We start from the raw sequence: 21,106 nt of genomic DNA, 5'->3' as shown, positions 1-21,106 counted from the left end.
GGGGGGAGGGAGGGAGCGGGGCCAGACCCAAAGTAGCGGAGAGAGTAGAGTTGGACCTAAAGTGGTGGGGGGCATGGAGCAGGGATGGATGAGGAGCAGTGGAGGAGAATGGTGGGCATGGGGCCAGATGCAGGGCTTTGTCCCCACAGCCACCCATTCATTCTTGATGGTCAATTCCCTAGTTACTATGTATAAACCAGGATCCCTGCTTATAACCTTCATCTGAGGAGACTACTACATATTGAAAAACAATCTTTTGTGACATCATTGTAGTTTGCAAATCCTTTTTTCCATTCTAAAGATTCACTGCATCATGAAGCAGTGGCCTCAATTTGATCTCAGCATGGTTATTCAGTTATGTGGTACATTCATTTCTTTTTGAGGTATGTTATTTCTAATACATAAGAAGTAAAACTTTAGTTTGTTTAACCTTTTCCTATAGCTCTTTTTTCCAAAACTACTTGGAGTCTCTAGTAATGCTATTTCACAGTCTCATCTTTATAAACTTTAATACCCTACGTAAGATCAAAATTTGCTTGTATTTCCCAGGGGAGGAATGTAGTTGTTAAAAATGAAAGATGTATCTTACAAAAGGGGGTGTTGAGAATTTGCCTAATGCATTAGGTCTGTAATAATATTTGGCAATTTCCCCAAAGATTCTCACCTTGTGGATACAAAAATATGTTCAATTTTTGCATATTTATTAATTATTTGGGATTCTTTTTTTCTGAGAACAAGAGACTTTCATAGGGCCAGAAACTGTAGTGTAGTTGGGTTCTTTTATCAAATGCCCTTGAACTTTTTCTTAGTGTTTTCTGTCCCTTGCCTCTTCAAAGGATGTGCCTTCTTGACAACACCAAGATCACCAGTTCACTACTTACCTAGTAGGCCCATTTTGGCTACAGTTCTGCCTCACTTTTGAACATCTGCCTTATGTTTCAGAATTTTGCTGTAGGTTTCCAGGATTAACAGAGTCAACAGAGAGGCTTCAAAGATGCCTAAACATCTGCCAGATGTAGGCATGGATGGATTCTTTGCAGATAAAAGGGAGCCTCCAAATGGCAATTTAGAACATTCAGAGTTATTCAAGACCACTTAGGCACTCTTGCTTCTCCCTGGAGCTTAGGCAGCTAATTAAAGTTGTCCATTCAGCATTCCTATCCATTTGGGGTATATAACTCCTAAGCCCATTTGCAAAGATAGCCATGGAATAGGTTTCTAAAGATAGGTGATTCCACTTGTTGGGTCATCTTCACTCTCGTGGTGAACCCACACATTCCTTTTTTCAAAAGCGTATCCTAACCACCATGCAATAGGAGAAGCTAGTTAAAGTTACTCTTCACCCCTTCTGTTGAATCTACAATACTTGGCATAATTCATGGGGCCAGAAAGAAATCAAGGAAAAAGAATCTTTTCTAGATAGTTGGAAAACTCCATGAGAGGAAAGGAGAGGAAAGAGTTTTGGGTTCTGGCCTTTATATCCAGCAGCATTTATGCATTTTAAAACTAATATGGTTGAAAAACAGAAATAAACCTGGCAGCAGAGCCTCTAATCACTGTGCTACAGACACTGACTTCCTTTTGCTTGCCTCCAGCACTGTTTATGCATTTTACTTTATACAGTAGTTAATTGAGAAATAGAAATAACCATGAAAGCATGCACTTCATATTTTCCAACTAGTGACTTATCCATACATTGAATTTGCATATGCTTTTACTGGGGATAAGTTCACCCTAATTTAACATATTTACCCATCACTTCCTACATTTCGTATTGTTTTGATTTTATTTTAATGCTAGTAACGTTATCCTTGGCAATGTGCTGCTTTGTGAAACAAGTTCAATGGAAAATTAATAAATGTTTCAAATTCAAATTCAACTGGTTGATAATCCAGTTATCTTCTGCTGCAATATTGCTGCAGTTGAAGAGTTTATTGAAGCTACTGTTGTCATCTCTGAGCCAACTAACTTTCTGATTCCAAGCTTTCTCTTCTCAGTAGTTTGATTCTCCAACAGAACGCTGTTCATTCTTTATTCTTGAGTCAGTAGCAATAGAGTTGGTACCTTGGCTTGGCAAATTCTAATGATATTTTCAGAAGATAATTCTGGGTTGTCCACTAGTTTCTTTCCAATATTTTTAAGGAGTTGCTTATCAGAATAGTGTGATTTTTGTCTAAGATCTTAGTTTCTGGCATTATATTTGGGTTTCCTGAAGCAGATATTTGCTTATGCCCATTTTACCAAGCAGTTCAGTTCATTTTTGGTCAGTGGCCTGTCCTCTTCAGTATTTAATACTCCCCTAATCTCTGTGTTAGCTGAAAACTTAATCAGAGATGAATTTATAATTTCTTCCAAGTTATTGACAAAAAAAAAATAACATATGATCAAAATTTGATCCTGGTATGATCCTATTAGAAATACACCTGTAAAGTGAAGCTTTCCCATTTATATTACCTTCCTTTTGAGATTTATCCAATAGCTAGTTTCTAATTTATGTTAAAGAGTGTGACATTAATTTGGGATCACCCTCACTTTTTAATCAAATGCCTTATAGAAGTGTGAGTATATTATATCAAATTAAGGTTTTTTCACAGAAGTTTTTCAGAGGTTTAGGACTGGAAGGGACCTCATGAGATCATTGGGTCCAGCCCCCAATGACTGGAACAATCATTATAAACACTTGGTTTCACATGTTCATAATTTCTGCCAGAAGAGAAATCCCCTTTCTGGCAGATATTTTCCATGCTTGGTTTTGGACCAGCATTTGAGTTTAAAAATTAGAGTGAAATTCAGTAACCCATTTTGAATTAGGGAAAGATGGAAACAATAGTTTTCTCATTTTAGCTAAACTTTTAATAAGCTTCCCCAGCCATGAAAATTTGAATAACTGTTTATTGTTGCATCCTGAAAAGGATTAATTCATACTAAAGACAACTACGGGCCCTTTCATTTTTCCAGTAAACCCATCTAGGATGATAGATGGGCATAGTTTATTAGATCCCCCCGGTAGTAGTCCTTTCAAGCATGTTATGCTGGACCTGATGGGCAGTCTTTTACATTAGAAACAGTGTGGCCACATCAACATGGGTAGATAAATTAGTTTAGGATCTGTAGATTATTTGGCACAGTCACTTTGTGGCCCAAGTTAAGCCTCCTTTATGCATGTGAGTACAGTGCTTTGATTTAAGGCATAGATGTCAAACATTTAAGTGACCAGTGACTGCAGGCCTCCAGTCAAATGCGCCATGTGGCTTGCATGCTATACAGGCCATGTGTCCCCTGAGTTGCATTCCATATAGCCTGAATGCTGTGATGCACCACATATGTCACACACACCCCATGGGTACACCCTGTTACACCATGCCAATGTTCCCGTGCTGCACTGTGTAAAATCCCTTTCACTGTGCCATGATGTGGGCACTTCCCCACTGCACTTTATCTGTGCTCCAGGTTCATCTGAGCCTTCCAGCTCTGGTATTCCTTTGCTTTATGGGCTGTGCCACCCTGCCCCAATTCCAGGGGCAAGCAGCAGAAGCTAGAGGAGAGAGGGGGAGCCCAGAGACTCTAACAAGAGGAAGAGCAGAAACAGTGAGGAATAGCACCTAGACCAGGAGCACAGAGGACAGTTTAACCCACGGGTGGGGAATTATTTTTGCTGACGGGCCACTTAACGAGTTCTGGTGAGCTGTCAAGGGCCACAAATACAAACATTTGGAAGATATAATTTTGACAAATTATAATTTTGACAAATTATAGAAAAAAACACAAAAAAATCAAATGTCTACTGTAACATTTAAATTCTATTTCAAAAATATTTTTTCCAGATTTCTATATTTTTGGGTAATATATATAGAAATAATGTCATAGCTCAGAATAAAGTCTTACTATTGTATATTGGGTGGGGCTTGGGTGTGGGTATATGTGTGTGGCAGGGTAGGGTATGTGTGGAGGGATGGGTGTAAACATGCTCTAAGCACTAAGCTATTGGGCAAATAATGGGCACCCACATTTGCCAAGTATTAAGAAAAAAATTGTGCTTCTTATGTATATATTTACAAATAGATAATTAGGCACCTACTTTAAAGGAGGGCTCTGGACTGCTAATCCCAGTATGACATAGGCACCTTTATTAGGTGCCTAGCTCAGGAGAGAGGTAGGATTTGATCCCACCAGTGTACTGTATGCATGTGTGCTGAATTCTCCCTAGGCATTGTATAAGAAGTTTACACATCTATTTCAGGACTGTGTATTCTACTCTAAAAAGCAGGTGCCAAAAAGTTAAGAAAAGCATGGCACCTGTCCTGTAAGAATACAGGTATTATACTGGGTATTTTAACCTTTGTTCATTCATCTTCTGTGCTGGGCTGGTGAGGAATGCCATGCACATCCACGCAAACACAACTGAGGCCCTGCCTATGCACATCCTCAAGCTCTCCTCCCCATTCCTATTCCCCAACAGATAAATTGCTAATAACAGTGATACCACATTAGACAACATATCAGCCAGAGTCCTCCAGGATCACATGCTGACCATATTACAGTTCTTCTGGCCACCTGACTTAAGTACTGATGGTCGGGAGTGCATTGTCCTGAGGACCTGGGACTACAACCAGTGGCAGCAGAAGTGCAGGATATACCAGGCCACCTTCACGTAGCTATCCACTAAACTGGCCCCTACTCTTGCATCACAAGACATTGGAATAAAGACACCCATCACTATCAAGAAGCAGGTCACTACTGCCATTTACAAGCTCACAACCCCTGACAATCCCTGCTCCACTGCCAGTTAGTTCAGTGTAAGCAAGTCCATAGCAGAAGAGGCAGTGTAGGAGGCATCCCTTGATATTCAGTGGGAGCTGCCATCATGCTTTACTCACCTTACTAACCATCAGATGTTGCTGGTGGAAGGAGAACACTGCCAACTTTGCAGAAGCTTCACAGGTTAAGTGTGACAGATTTGTGCACTGCTGTAGTCGCACAAGCCTTGAGCAAGCAAACACATGTCTTCCACTGGAGTTGCCTGAGGCATAGTTTTTGGAAAGCAACACCCATGGAACTCTGATAATGTTCGGGGCTCAGATGAGGCACTTAACAGTCCCATTTGCCCCAGCCATGGCCTTTTCCTATTTCAGCAACCTTGAACTGCTCTCAGACAACTTATGAATATCCTCACATAAAGTCAACCACTCATGAGTTCTTGCTTTCTGCATTCCATGAATGTGCAGATAAGGCCATAGATGCTGATTAGACACGTGTGTGTGTGTGTGTGTGTGTGTGTGTGTGTGTGTGTAAATAAACTATGAGAGGTTTTACAAGTTAGATTCATGATGTGTTTTCTAGATTATGGCACAGGATTAGATTCAAGTGAAGCTGTCAGTATATTTAAGTTTGTAGAATCAGTAGAAATATCACTAGAGTGAACTCAAATGGGGCAGCACTCTGGGAACAGCTTGCAATCTGCTTATAAGTGGATTGTGAAGAATTTTATTTTATGTATGAACAAAAAGCATGCTGAGAAAATCAGTGTGATGATGCATACTCTGTTCCACCTCCTTGGGACAGTAAATTTTGGCATTACAGACAGACTCCCTGAAGCTGTGAGGAGCAAGACCTTCCAGGATACTGGAGGACTGAGCTATACCCTTTAGCAGCATGTGTAATTGTACAGGTAGAACATGATGCACTGCCAAGAAGTTCCTGTTTGAAAGATGTAAGCTTTAGGGGCAATTTCACCATTTTTTCTTTTTCTTTCTTTTTTTGGCCACAAACTTCTCGAATGGTTGAACAATCACTTTTTTTTTAGTGCAATGGTGTATATTTAGTGCTACAGAAATAGTACCTATCCAAAGCCTTAATAGGAAACATTTTTTTTTTAATTTAGCACTTCCTGTTTTTATGCTGATTAGTGCTTAATGTAAAATTAACATGTTAAAATTTTCTTTGTTGCATTTAAGAACAGGCAGACAAGGTTCTTTGCGTGAATCTGATATCTTTCATTAGACCAGCTTAAATAGTTGGAAAACAATTATTAAACAAGCTTTTGGGTTCAAAAACCCTTCATCAGGCTAAGGAAGTTTCAGCAGTCGGTGTGTGCTCTTCCTGGATGGACTGAAAAGTGAAGAAGCCAGAGGCTGGGCTGGTATGCGTACAAGACAGGTAGTCAGTGAAAATGTAGATTGAGGAGGTAATGGGTGAGAAACAGGCTCAGGGCAGGGGGAGGGCAGGGGAGAGAAGGGGGATGAATAGTGGAGCGATCCCTGGGGAGTCAGATGTCAGGCAGTTTACAATGTGTCATAAATCCAATGTCTATATTTATTCCATGATTTTTAGTATCCAGGAGGTTGATGAAGCAGGGTTCATAGGCTCCTCTCTGGGAAGCATTTTGCAAGTTTTCTTTGAGGATCAGGACTAAGAGATTGGAGAGAGAGTGGTTTTCTTATGGGAAATATGCTCCTACAGGTAATTGGGTATTCCTGTCTTTGATCAATTTCCGGTGTGCGTTCATTCTTGTGCACAGTTGTTGTTTGGTCTCTCCTACATATTTTCCATCAGGCATTTGGTGCATTGGAGGAGATATATTACATTTCTGGAGGTGCAGCTGTAAGATCCGGGAATGCTGATGGCTCTGTTGTGGGGTGTAGTGATTGTGGGGATGGTGGAGATGTGTTGGCAGGTTTTGCATTTCTTGTCATGGCATGGTCTGGATCCTTTTGGCGTGTTCTGGGCTTGAAGAAGTTTGCTTCTGGTGATGAGGTTAACGATGTTCAGTGTTTGTTTGAAGGCTAGGATGGGTGGCTCTGGGAAGATCTAAGAATAGGGTCTCTTTCTAGTATGGGTTGCAATTGTTTGAGGTTTTTCCATATGAGTTTGAGGGAAGGGTGATATGTCATAACCAGCAGTGTGCAATTTGTGGGGGGGGTTCTTCTGTACTGCAGCAATTCTTCGCGTGGTATCTGGGTGGCTCTTTTAAATGTGCGATCTATCTCTCTGGACAAGTGTCCTTGTTGGGTGATATTTGTTAATATCTATTATTTTTTCTTAACATGGAAAATACTTCATTTATGTCATCAGCAGGAATCCTATCTTTCTCTGATTAAAATAAATCCCCAATATTTGGATTAAAAAAGTAACCTAAAATCCACATATTTCCATGATTAAAATGAATGTCAACTAAAATATATGGACTGCTTCTTTTAATAAAAATATTGGGGATTTTTTTTTAAATCAGAGAAACACAGGATCCCTGCTCATCAGGGTCTCTGTGGGTGAATGTACACAAAATTACTGCACAGTACACAAAATTACTGCACAGTATGGATACACATTTGCACCCATATGTCCATACTGTGCAGTAAATATAGGTACTTATGCTGACTTGAGTGTAAATTTGATGCCCACATAATGCAGGTATCAAATTTACACCTAGTTAGATACTGTGCAGTAATATTGTGAGTATGGACTGACCTGGGACTAACTTTAGTCCCACATCAGTCCACACACAATGTTAATGTGCTTTAATGCCTACATGTGTAGATGCCAGTGTATTCCCACTTACTGCACAATAATTTACTGAATAGTAAATTTAAGATGGCATAAATGCACATGGAGACATGCCCTGTATGTGCAAAAAAGATCAAAATGCTCCAAAAAAGCATTTTGCTGTTAATATCAAAGAGAAGAATTTGTTCTAAAAAATTAAACTACAAATATTTATACCTTATGATATCCTTATCTACATAAATGAATTCCCGCTGAGAATAAATAAATGAGTGCCGCTGAGATGTGTGTATGTGTGTGTAACATATGGTATAAGATTGACCATAAACAACATAGAAGAGAAGTGATCTTCCTACTTTTCTGGTAACGTTTCTATATTTACCATCTCTTGGTGCTCATCACTGTAGGATCCAAACATCCTAAATTAAGTATTATTCATTTGTTTCTAGAAAATGCATGATGCCCTGTTTGCTTTTTTAGAGTTATTATTATACTAGAATAGTGGGCTGGTGAATGTGCATTTTTTTTTTCTCTGCTGATGTTTCATTGAATGTTCATTCTTTCCCTAATTTATGAAAATGGGGCTAAGAATTCTTTACATGCCTACCTCTTCGGGGGGAAAAAAATATATATATATGACACAAATTTAATTGATTTTAATGACACCCCTGTCTGTGTATGCATTAATTCTGAATTAATTTAGATATAAATTGCAGTCCTACCCTATGATTTACTTAACTGTATTACCTTCAAAGTATCTGTACTTAACAAAAAGATAAATAGTGCCTAATTAAGTAATATATACGTACACAGCTAGTTTAGTATTTTAAAATTAATGTATTCATTAAGTATAACATAGGCAAAAGGAAAAGTCAATTTCATTATATTATTAAAAATAATGATTTATCCAAAGAAAAATTATATTTAAGCCCTGATAAATAAATTTATCTGTGTAATTTTATAAAGTATTATATTACATATATGAATATGCACATTTAAATAACAACAAAAATTAAAAGCTTTCTATGGTAAATTGCCTCATTCTACTGATAAAGATAACATCAACAATTTAATCTTTTCTATAGTTTACTCAGATCTATTACAAGTTTATACTTAATAGTGTGAAGAGCAAAAACCAAATATCTCAGAGATGATGCAAGTTGTAAGCCTAAAGTATATGTAACACTTTAGTGCTTTTCTATTGAGCCTTATCTTAAGTAAGACAGAAAAAGATTGACATGTGTAACTCTTCATTGAACAAAATATATTCTCTATATAAATTGCTTTTTATTTCTTCAAGAAATGTCAGTAGACTTAATTGTTTTAATCACTATGGCATCTTTACACGTGCTCTGGGAAGGAGGGGGGACTGCTTTAATTAGAGTGGCTCTCAAAAGCTATTCTTTTTATCACGCCTGCAGCATCTTGTGTATTCAGTGTCCTGGACTGCAAAATGGCAGCGGGGGCACTTTAATTAATACTCATCAAACTAGTCTCCACCACCATTTTGAAGCATGGAACCCTGAATACATGTGATGCCGAGGCTGGTGGAGCGTGCTAATTAGGCTGCTGGAGCATGCTAATCAATTAATTGAGTCTGCTCAGAATGTGCCGGGCACATGTATAGGTGACCTATATTTCACTTTGACTAATAAAGCATTTTCTTCTTTAAAAAGATGATGACAGTTCAATGAGTTCAATGAGAACTAAGGGTTCCCATGCAAGTATAAACAAACTTGGTGCCATAATGAAAAGTTCCCACCAAAGCCTGATTGGTACACTACTGGCTTTGTCTCTAGTTGTAACTTCCATTGTAATCAAAGTAATGTCATTGAACAAGAGGAGTAGCTACGAGGCCTTTTCATCAAACAATAGTAAAGGGAGAAAGGAAAACATGAACTATTACAAAATATACAAGTAGTATTTCTTCTGAATATATATGGTATTTATTATCTGGTGGGCATGACAGTGGATATTTGATTCCACACTTGGTTCTACCCCTGACCTTGTCTGTGATTTGGTGTCATTTTATCTACTGCTAAACTATAAAACTGTAACACTACGTAAAAATAGTACTTTTCTTATATGAATGTAGTATTGGTACAGTACTGTTAGTTTGAAGTGTATTCAAAAAGTATCCAGTCTGGCCTACTTGCTATGTAGAGCCTAACAAATTTCACAGACCAAAGTACTGATAATTTGATAAGTGTCTCTCTTAGCAGTCATTTCTTTAATCTGTGCAAAGCTTTTACAAGGACGTGTCAAAATAAATCAGTCTCTGGAGATTTGAAAAATGAAGAAGAATGGTATCAGAGAGGCAACCAAGTAGCTATATAAAAAAGTTTGACCGCAAAGGTAGATTTAGGCTAGATATCAGGAGGCGCTACTTCACGGTCAGGGCGGCTAGGATCTGGAATGAACTTCCAAGAGAAGTGGTGCTGGCTCCTACCCTGGGGGTCTTTAAGAGGAGTTTAGATGAACACCTTGTTGGGGTCATTTGACCCCAGTAATCTTTCCTGCCATGGCAGGGGGTGAGACTAGATAATCTACTCAGGTCCCTTCCGACCCTAGAAACTATGAAAGGAAACCCAGGAGAAAGAGGTGGCAATCCTGTAGAATGGTGCTGCTTCACCCAGAAGGTGTTTGAACCTACATCTTACCACCCATTCTGACCACAAGATCATGGGTAAAGAATTTTCCCATCTCCTCTCCAGCCCTTCTCTCAAATCTGGACCACTGTTCAGTCAGGAAATGGAAATATGTGGTTCAGGATGTGGAAAACAAACTAAGCGAACACACTATCTCTTGTCTGTCCAGTTTCTGAAACCTGGCACTTTACTTTTAGCTGCCAAGTACACCAGTTTGAAAAACCAAATTAATCAGTGACCCATACACAAGACTTTTCTGTAGCCAAATCATTAGGTCTCAAAGGAGTCTCAAAGGAGGCATCAAATGATAGTTTGAATCCACTCAGGGTAAGGGCCAGCAACACAAGTCTTCTACCCCTGGGGTGAGTGCTTTGGCACTGGGATGTTCTACCAAAAGGGGACATGAACAGCAATGTTCAGATGTGTGTCTACAGTCAGAAACAGGGTCAGGCATTCTGGATCCAGGGTCAGGCATTCTGGATCTAATGTACAATGTGATTTAGATGCGTAAGCTCCTGAGAAAGATTAGAATTAAGACCCATCCTCATGCTTATTGCTTCCTACTAACTACCTTTGTGAACCTCTAGGCTTTCTGGATTGCTGTTTAGCCTAAGACTGTCCAGTGAATTTATGGGAACCTGAGATGCTGCAAACTGGTGAAATTGACTATCTCCTCTGCCAAGGTGTTATTATTACACCTTAGTGTAGGCAGCCTCCTAACCAAACTGGATCTGCCTCTTAAATACTAGGTTGCCATGGGGACTACTGGAAAAGTTTTATAAACTTGCCTTGTTCCTTCATACAAGCACATTCTCAATATCCTAATGTTTACACTGAGTGTAAAGACATGCTTCATAACAATTTCAACCCTGAAAAATAAGTGAAGACCTTAAAATCTTATGGGATTTCTGCTATGTTTATTTGTCAGTCTTCTCAGCAGACAATGATCCACACTGATTCAGTCATGTACTATAATATCTCTTGTTTGTGCTATTCCACTGATGGTTTGTGACAATCTAGGTGGTATATCCCAAATCAAAAACTGTATAAAATGCTATATAAGAACACAAACCTTACTGCTTTATCTTAGAAGTTAACCTCTTGGAGATGGTAAACATGACCTGATGAAAGATATTATTGTAATGTCCCTGAAACAGCAAGAGGGAATAAAACAGTGTAATCATACTCACTTATAGCTCAGTACTGGTGTTCAAAGAGATTTTCACATCATGATTACAGTGACTTCCAGGGAAGCACTTTTTGAAGATAATACTGAGATCAAGAGTTCTGGGACAGTCATTTTTGTTGTGTGTAAAGGCTGTAATACCATTATCAGTAGCTGAGGATAACTTTTGACATGATATACTGTGAGTTTCACTACTGTATAGAGAGAATGTGGATGGGTGGACAAGTTTGCACTGACAAAGCAGCTGTAATAAAAAAAATTGTCATCACCATAGGCATTATGCTGTCAAATATAGTAAGCAAGGATTTCAGAAATATATAAAAAATTAAGTGAGGCTTATTTGAAAAAGCGAAAAAGAAATGGAAATATAAGTCCTTAAGTATATCTCCTTAAGGGTTATATAGCCCAGGCGGAAATTTTCAAGTGCTATCATCTTGTCTGACTTGCTCTCGCAGAATATCAGGGGAAATAAAAGCATACTAAAACTATTATGGATAACAGAAAAAACAAAATAGGAACATTAAGTTTGTTCACTTATTCTTTTTCTCTTTCTTTTAAAAGAATAATTTATTAAAAATATTACTTTGAATGAAATAACTTTGCAGACTGTTTGAACAACAATTACATCGTTCACAGTGTTTTCCTTTAATATGTAAGCTGATTGACCAAACCAAAAATACATTGCCTTTCAATGAACCTTGTTTTAAAAATCCTCTAAAAAGTCATGAAAATGTACCCGTGGCCATTAAGTCAATTTGTGATGAAAATGGAACCTAAAGAGCAAAAAACATCTGAGGGAAATGAAGAGAGAGTACTCACAGCATATAGGATCTATTCATCCCAGTGAAAAGTGGGGAAGAAAAGACAAATGATGCAAAATATACACAAAAGATCACACAAAATAAAGATCACAGTTAAGTTTCACCATCAATGGAAAAAATGTATTCATAGCCCTTGTCATGAGCTGACCATATTCTCCTTTGAGTTAAGATATGTATTGCTCCTCAGGCTCAAGGACCTGTTCTGATAGTCCAACTTTGGCTGATGAAGCCTGACTCATTTATTCAATGGATTCCTCTACCTTAATTTTAAAGATTAAACAAAGTTTTTTTCCTTTTCAGATGACACAACAGTCCTCTTCACCAGGTTCACCCTTAAGGGTGGCTAGAGATCACCAGGGATCCTGGTTTTCTCTGATTTAAAACAATCCCCAATTTTTGGTTAAAAAAAAGTTACCCCAAATCCACATTTTTCCATGATTAAAATGAAATGCCATCAATATTATATTAGAATCTAGGGAACTACAAATCAGTCTGCTTCACCTCAGTCCCTGGAAAAATCTTGGAGCAGGTCTAGATATAGATCTATAGACATCTTGATGAAGATAGCACAACCAAGCACTTACCTCTGTGGGACACCACTGGCAACTTCCCACCAAGATGATACAGATCTGTTCATTAGAACTCTCTGGGTCCTGCCCCATAGCCAGTTTCCTACCCTCCTGGCTGTCTTGTAGTTAATTCCAGAGTCTTCCACTTTTCCCATGAGAACATTGTGGGATACTAGATCAAAAGCTTTTCAGAAGTCAAGACATATAATGTCAACCTCCTGTCTCTTATTCATGTGGTAAGTCACCTGATCCTAAAAGAAGATGAGGTTGGTAAGACAAGACCAGCCTGTGATGAAGCCATGCTGGCTGTCATTTAAAATCCTACCTTCTAAAAGCCTATAGCACATAGACAACTTAATGAATTTTTCCAGGATTTTCCCTGAGATAGAAGTTTGGCTAATTGGACCATAGTTACCCAGGTCCTCCCTCCTCCCCTTCTTGAAGATGAGCACAATATTGGCCCTCTTCCAGTCCTTGGGGACCTTCCCTGGGGAGGTCCCATAAGGTCCCATGGGGGACCTCCTGCCCATGGAATCTTTACCTAGACTTCAGCAAGGTCTTTGATACTGTTTCCCATGAAAATCTCTCAATTAAGCTGGAGAGTGTCCTAACAAAATCTTAAGGAATGCTGGCAACACAGAAGTTAAGTTTCCAGTCATGCGCAGATAACATCTAGTCATGGAAAATTCCGCAGTGTGCTCAGCACATGCCCCCTGAGTGACCTGTGGAGATGTCAATCAGCCATGACCTACTTTCAGCCCTGCGCATGCTCAGTTGCCATATAAAGCTCAGACCTGCACATGCTCAATGTGTTATAAGCATGATGTCAGCGTCTAGAAAATTCCTCCAACCAGACACCCTGATTGGCTGAAGGGTCACTTTAAAAGCTCTCTGACCCCCACCTTTGGTGTGGGTTAGTGTCTATTGGTGGGTGTGTGAGTGTTGGCGTTAGTGTGTGTCATTGGTGCAGTAGGAGAGAAAGGAACTGCTCTATCTGAAGGCAGAGGCTGCTTAGGCAGGGACTGTTAGTAAGAGAGAGTTTGGAATCTAATTTCCCAGTTCCATTCTTGAGTCCGCACAGCGACTTACCTTTATTTTTCGTGTTTGATCTTCCGGTTACGAACTGTGTACTTTCTGGTTTTGACTACGTCTCTATGATTTCTGCGATTTGGATTCTTCGACCCGGCTACTGTTTCTCTGGCTCTGGACTGATTTTGCTTGTTTTCACCAACTACAGATTTGGCTCATCCTTCTATTGAATACTGCATTCTCCGGTTTTGACCTCGGCTTTCCTTTGACTACCCATCGTTGTCCTGACGGGACTGGCGTCACGGATCAACACCGAGTTACAGTTTTGTTATAATTTGTGTGTTCTCCCATTTATGAGCTGTTGACCAGCCCTGAGACTTATCCGACAGGCTTGTCTTGTCGGGGAACCTCGTGGGCCAACAGACCCCTTCGTTGTTCTTTGTTGTTTAATGTGTTAATACTGTAACTGAAGAATATCGTACCTACGCTTCATCAAAGTGTAAGTTAAAATAAACCCACCTTGTTGTTATCTGCTACATGTCCCTTCCTCTGAACTCCACACCAGTAATCCCACTTGTTCATATCCGATTGCCACCCCGATCACCGTGACCTTGGGGCCCTGTTCCCCGACAGAGAGTACTGGCCTAGAGAAGTCTGTAGGGAGGTGGGTTGGCAACTGGCTCTGAGGCTGATCCAAGAGAGTTGTAATCCTGGAGGGCCATCTCCAGTGGTGCCCCCAGGAATCGGTGCTTGGACCCATACTCTTTAACATCTTTATCAATGACTTGAATGAGGAAATAGAAAGCACAATGATTATGTCTGTGGATGACACCAAGCTGTGGGGTAATGCGGGAACATCTGAGGAGAGGGTAAGGATCCAGGATGACCTTGAAAGACTGGTCCTATGGGCTGAATGCAATCAGATTGAGGCCTGATAGGGACAAGTATTGGGTCCTTCATCTAAGTAGAAAGAACCCTCACCATATCTATAAGATGGATGGTAGTCCACTGACTGGCACTGCATCTGAAAGGGACCTGGGGGTGACAGATGACCAGAAAATGAATATGAGTCAACAATGCAATGAAGTCACCAGAAGAGCAAATAGATCTTTGGCGTGCATCAGCTGAAGTGTTACAAATAGATCCAGAGAGGTGCTCCTCCCCATCTATTTGACGTTGATGAAGGCACAGCTGTTGTACTGTGTCCAGTTCTGGGCACCACACTTCAGGAAGGATGTGGATAAGCTCAAAAGGGTACACAGAATGGCCATCCATATGATTAGAGGCCTGGGTGATAGGCCCTATGAGAAAAGACTCTCAGAACTGGGTTTGTTTAGTCTGCGTAAGAGAAGACTGAGAGGTGACTTGATAGGTACCTACAAGTATGTCAGGGGTGTGTACCAAGATCTAGGGGAACAGCTCTTCAGAAGGGCACCCCATGGAAAGATAAGGACCAGTGGGTACAAGTTAATTGAGGAGAAATGTAGGCTACACATAAGGAAAAATTTATTCTCCATAAGGGTATCTAGAATCTGGAACACACTCCCAGCAAGGATCCTGGTTTTCTCTGATTTAAAAAATCCCCTATTTTTGGATTTAAAAAAGTAATCCAAAAAAAATCCACATATTTCCTTGATTAAAATGAGTAGCACTCAGGAGACATATCAGAAGACTGGAAGAGGACCAATGTTGTACCCATCTTCAAGATGGGGTGGGGAGAGAGGACCCAGGGAACTGCAGGATGATCAGTCTGACCTCTAACCATATAAGTGGCCCTCTTCTGGACCCTCTCAAGTCTATCAACATCCTTCTTGAAGTGCAGCACCCAGAACTAGATGGACTACTCCAACTGTGGTCTGACCAATGCCACATAGAAGGGAGTATCACCACGTTGGATCTGTTTGTCATGCATCTGCTGATACATGATAAAGTGTGGTTAGCTTTGCTGATGATTTTGTCACACTGACAACTCATGTTCATCTTGGCATCCACTATGACTCCAAGATCCCTTTCCACTTCTGTGCTGCTGAGAGGGTCACTTCCCAGCCAGTAGGTGTGCTGGATCTTTCTGCACCCTACTTGCAGCACTCTGAGCTGTCCTTGTTGTACTGCATCCTATTGCTTACTGCCTGCTTTTCTACCCTGTCTTTCCAGCCTAGAGCAGGGGAGCTGGATCCAATGATCTCACAAGATCCCTTCCAGTGCTAAAATTCTGTGAATCTGTGTTTCATTTTGAGCACAGAAAAGTGTGAATTTCGGGTTACTTTTTTAATCCAAATATTGGAGACTTTTTTTTTAATCAGAGAAAATCAGGAGCCTGGCTAATCATCTTATTCTCTTCCAAGTGCTTAAAAACTGCTCCTTGAGGACCTCTAAAGTCTAGGACTTCTGTTCTACTGACAGAATTCCTAGCCTAGACTTTACCCCTAGTTGGTCCTTCCACAGCCCTTTCAAGAACAGTTCATAAATAGCTGCCAAGAAGTTGGTTGACTTGCTGGAGCTGGCTGAATGGTCTTCCCAACAGATGTCAAGGTAGTTGAAGTCACCCATGACAATCAGGTCTTTAGTGCTGACAGCCCCAGTCAGTTTCCTGGAAAATGCCTGATTTTGGCCCCCTTGTATCTTGACCTGGAGGGTCTCAAGAGATCTCTCCCTGCAATCAAATGAGACCTGCAGGGAGGGGTACCACTCTTTCACATAGAGGCCCACCCCTCTTCCCTTCTTCCCAACCTGATCCTTCCTATGGAGCCTATAGCCCTCAATATCCACTGACCAGTCATATGTATCATCCTACCAGCTCTCTGTCAACCCAATGAGGTCAAATTCCTAATCAGCTAGAAGGAGTGCCAGCTCATTCTGTTTATTGCGTATGCTTCTGGCATTCCCATAAAGACACCTGAGTTCATCCTTAGTTGCCTTAGGTTTTCTATTACTATGCAGGTGTCTCAGGGTGTTGGTATTCATCTGGATGTCCCCTATGAGACTATCCTCTCCTGGGTCATGTACAGCAGAGGATTTATATATAGTAGTGGTCTCCAGGAAATGCTTAGTTTAAAGCACTCCTCAGCAAGTTGGTGATTCTCATAGAGAAGAGCTTCTTCCCTCTGCCTGTGAGGTGAATACCATCTCTTACATGTAGACCAGTGCCATTAAACTGCACACCAAGGTAGAGGAATCCAAAACAAACACAATGACACCATCTCCAAAGCCTTTGGTTGACTTCCTTGATGCACTCCTCTCTCCAACAACCATGCCCTCTAACTGGGAGAAGACTATTTGTGCTCCTAGTTCCTTGACTTCACCACTATGGTCTTGTAGTCAATCATGATTGTCCCAGGGGTGTTTCTTGCAGTGTCATTGGTGCCCACATGGGCAAGGAGCATGGGCTAGTGGTCCATAGAGTGGACTGGCTTTTGGATCCTTGCCATTACATCTCAGATCCTGGCTCCTGGAGGATAGCAGACCTCTTGAACAAAGGGTCTGGATGACAAATGGCATCTTCTGTTCCCCACAGCAGGGAGTCTCCCACAACAATCACCCTTCATTGCTTCTTTGTTGGGGGTGGCTGTTCCTGTCCTGTCCTCAATGTTGAAGATGTGGATGCCTCATCCACTGATGATGTGAGGTTGATATAGTTTTTGCGCAGGGCTATTGATGGAGCAACTGATGCACGTCATGGCTTTGGGCTTGATGTGAACAATTTGTACCCTCCATTGGTTGGGGCATCTTGCTGAAGCTTGCTCTTCTGCCTGGTTTCTGTGGCATCCTTCCTCAGCTGCAGGGCCTGCCAGTAAGCATAGTTAGAAAACTGGCTGTGTCATCATGATCATAGACTAGTAATCAATTACTTGATGTCTAGTTGGCAGGCATTATCAAGTAGAGTGCCCAGGAGCTTGGTCATGGGGCTGGTTTTGTTGAATATCTTTATCAAAGACCTGTAAGATGGCATGAAAAGCACCCTCACTAGTTTCTCCCAAGGTGGGAGAAGTCATAGATATGTTGGAGGGTAAGGCTCAGATTCAGAGTAACCTGACAAATTGGAGGATAGGACCAAATAAATCTCATGAGGTTCATTAAAGATAAATGAAAAGTTCTGTTTTTAGGACAGAAAATACCATGAACCAGTATAGGCTGGGTACTGACTGGCTAAGCAGCATATCTGCAGAAAAGAACCTAGGGGTTAGGATGTTCAGTAGGCTGAAAATGAATCTACAGTATGCCCTTATTACCAGGAAGGCTAATGACATACTGTGTGGCATTAGTAGGAGTATTGCCAGTAGATTTAGTGAAGTTATTATTCCCCTTTATTTGGAACTGGTAAGGTCACATCTGGAAGGGGGTCTAATTTTGGGCCTCATACTACAGAAAATATATGGAGAAATTGGAGAGAGTCCAGCAGATGGCAACAACAGTGGTTAAGGGGCTGAGGCACATGACTTATGAGGAGAGGCTGAGGGATCTGGGTTTATTTAGTCTAGAGAAGAGAAGCCTGAGAGGGGATTTAATAATAGCCTTCAAGTACCTGAACGGTGGTACCAAAGAGAGTGGAGCTAGACTATTCTCAGTGGTGGCATAAGACAAAACGAGGGACAATGGGCTGAAGGTGCAGCATGGGAAGTTTAGGTTACATATTAGGAAAACTTTTTTCATGAGGAGAGTAGTAAATTACTGGAACAGGCTACCCCAAGTGGTTATGAAAACTCCATCCTTGGAGGTTTTTAAGACCTGGATAAATAAAGCCTTGCCTAGGATAATCTAGTTGAGGGTGGTCCTGCTTTGAGCAGGAGGTTGCATTCCAACCCTAATTTTCTATGATTCTATGATCTTTTATTTATTGTGAAAAACATCTGAAAGTTTAATTTATTTTATTGTGTATTTCATCTTAAGAGAAGACACATAAAAAAGAACACCCTGTCTCTATTTGTGGAAATGTTGAATTATACCAAGTTGCATCGCATTCTAAGTCTGTGACAAATTTCAAAAGACTTACAAATTTGACTTTAATTCTTATATTTGTTCTCTTTCCTTTCCCCACCTGCTCATTGACTAAACCGTGATGATCAAACTTTTGACCCTGCAACCTAGACGAATGGTGTAGATCCAGTCCATGATCTGGATCAGACCTTGGGGCCTATATCTGTCCCTTCCCTGCCCCATGCACTGTGACTGGGTCTTGGAGGATTTTTACTGCACCCACCAACTCCCAGGGTGCCAGGATTGGGTCTCAGAGTGCAACACTGCCCCCTCTGACCCACTCCAGGTCCTGGGATTTGGTCTTGGCGGCCCAAGACCATACTCTCCCAGCTCCTGCACACTGGGCTGGGGTTTCAGAGACTTACCACCACCTTCTCACAGCCCTCATGCACTGGGATTGGGCTCTGGGGCCTGACACCACTCCAATCTGGTCCTGCACACATGAATTTTGTTCTCCGTGGGTTTAGAAATTTGACAACAGGGGAGTGGTGCCACTGCTCCATTGCTGCCAAATTTCTGGGCCGATGGAGAGCTCTGTGCACCAGACAACATGGAGTTATGGCCTGGATCTGGCCTGTGGACCGGGGGTTAAACAACTCTGGCCTAGAAATCTGTGATAGTATGAACTGGCAATCCACAAAGCAGTGTTTTTGAGATACTCATACAAGTCCAGAAATATTAACTGAACTTGTATGGATGAATCCCCATTCTGTGAGATTCTGATTACCTGATAAAAGGCTTTATTATTGAAGTGCAGAGCATAACCGTGAAAGATGTAAACTGTATTTTATTTATTGAGGTATTTGTCTCATTATCTTTAAATAACCATTAACCATTTAAATATCATAGTAGAGACCTTATATGTGAAACCTGTTTAAAATTATGCACTTGAACTGTATTTCAATGTACAGAGTAAACTTATTTAGGTGTATCTTATTATATAATTATTTAGGTGTATCTTATTATATAATTACCAGGGATCTTCATTTTTTCTGGAAAAAAAACTTCCCGATTTTTGGATTAAAAGAAGTAACCCAAAATTTATGTTTCCATGATTAAAATAAAACACTAAAATATAGATATATGTTTAATGGTGTTTTATTTTAATCATGGAAAAATGTGGATTTGGGGTTACTTTTTTAATCAGAAATGGGGGGGGGGGTATCAGAGAAAACTAGGATCCTTGATAATTACACAAGAATAATGTAAGTTTAAAGAGCACTCTGAAACCCTTCTACCACTGGTTGAGAACAAAAGAATGGTGTTAACCATCTACAAGAAATCTCCAAACACCAGAACCCTGTAAAAGATGAGAAAGGCTCAAAAAGAAATGAAAAAGGAGGTTAGAAAATGAGCCCAAGATTTTTGGCTAAAATTCTGTGATGATATTCAGAAAGCAGCTGATGCAGTTGACCACTGTGATTGTACGAAGGCACCAAATGAGAAACTGGCCCAATGAAGAAGAAAACAGCTTCACTAAAAGACTTATATGAAACTGTCATCACTGATAAACAAACACAGGATTGAATAGTATGGAATTCTCTACTCTAGCAAGACTGAAATGAAACACTAAGAGCTTGAAGGATTCCCGCTGTACAAAGTTATGATGGATTTGGAAAATGGGCCTACATAGAAGATTTGCAGTAAGTCATTAAATCAATCCCCAGGAACAAGGCATCTGGCAATGACTGCTTGCCTGCTGAAATATACAAATATGCCAATGATGAAATACTCTGAGAGCTCCATGAAGTTTTACTGCTCTGTTGGAAAGAGAAAGCAGAACTGCAAGATTTCAAAGATGCTCAGTTTGTACAGTTATACAGAAATAAGGGGGGTGGAAGTGATTGTAATAACTACAGAGGCATATCACAGTTGAACATCATCAGAAAAGTTGTCACTTACATTGTGCTCCCTAGGTTGTAATCTCCTAAGTGAAAGACTCTAGCCTGAAAGTCAGTCTGGTTTTTGCTGATGTTGCTCCACCTTTCAAAAGATTATTTGGTCAAGCAACTGCAAGAGAAGTGTAGTGAAAAGTGAATATCACTGTACATAGCCATCATCAATCTGATGGAAGCCTTCAGTACAGACAACAGACAGAGTGTTTTACTGCTCGGAAGAAATTGGTTGCCACCTCCAAAACTGTTACACATCATTCAGTCATTTTATTAAGGTATGATAGTAACTGTAGTTTATGAAAACAAAGAATCAAACACCTTTGACATCAACAACGGGGTAAGACAGGGGTTTGTCTTAGCCCCTTTTAACATCTAATTTCCTTTCCTGTTTCTTCATGCATTCAAGAGCAGCAATGATGGCATTTATCTTTGAAACAGATGAGATGGAGGCTTGTTCAACATCACAAGGCTTAGAGTGAAAACCAAA

At 40.4% G+C, this 21,106-nt stretch overlaps 1 long non-coding RNA gene across 1 annotated transcript in view; it reads left to right on the top strand.

Moving 5' to 3' along the window:
* LOC109306413 overlaps positions 1–21,106 on the top strand; it is a 920,948-nt gene that overhangs the window by 762,723 nt on the left and 137,119 nt on the right. The window lies entirely within an intron of this gene.

This window comes from Crocodylus porosus, unplaced genomic scaffold (genome assembly GCF_001723895.1).
Source record: "Crocodylus porosus isolate Cpor-Errol unplaced genomic scaffold, CroPor_comp1, whole genome shotgun sequence".
NCBI lineage: Eukaryota > Metazoa > Chordata > Crocodylia > Crocodylidae > Crocodylus > Crocodylus porosus.
Note: the sequence above shows the minus strand (reverse complement) of the source record. Positions and strands in the feature narration are given on the sequence as shown.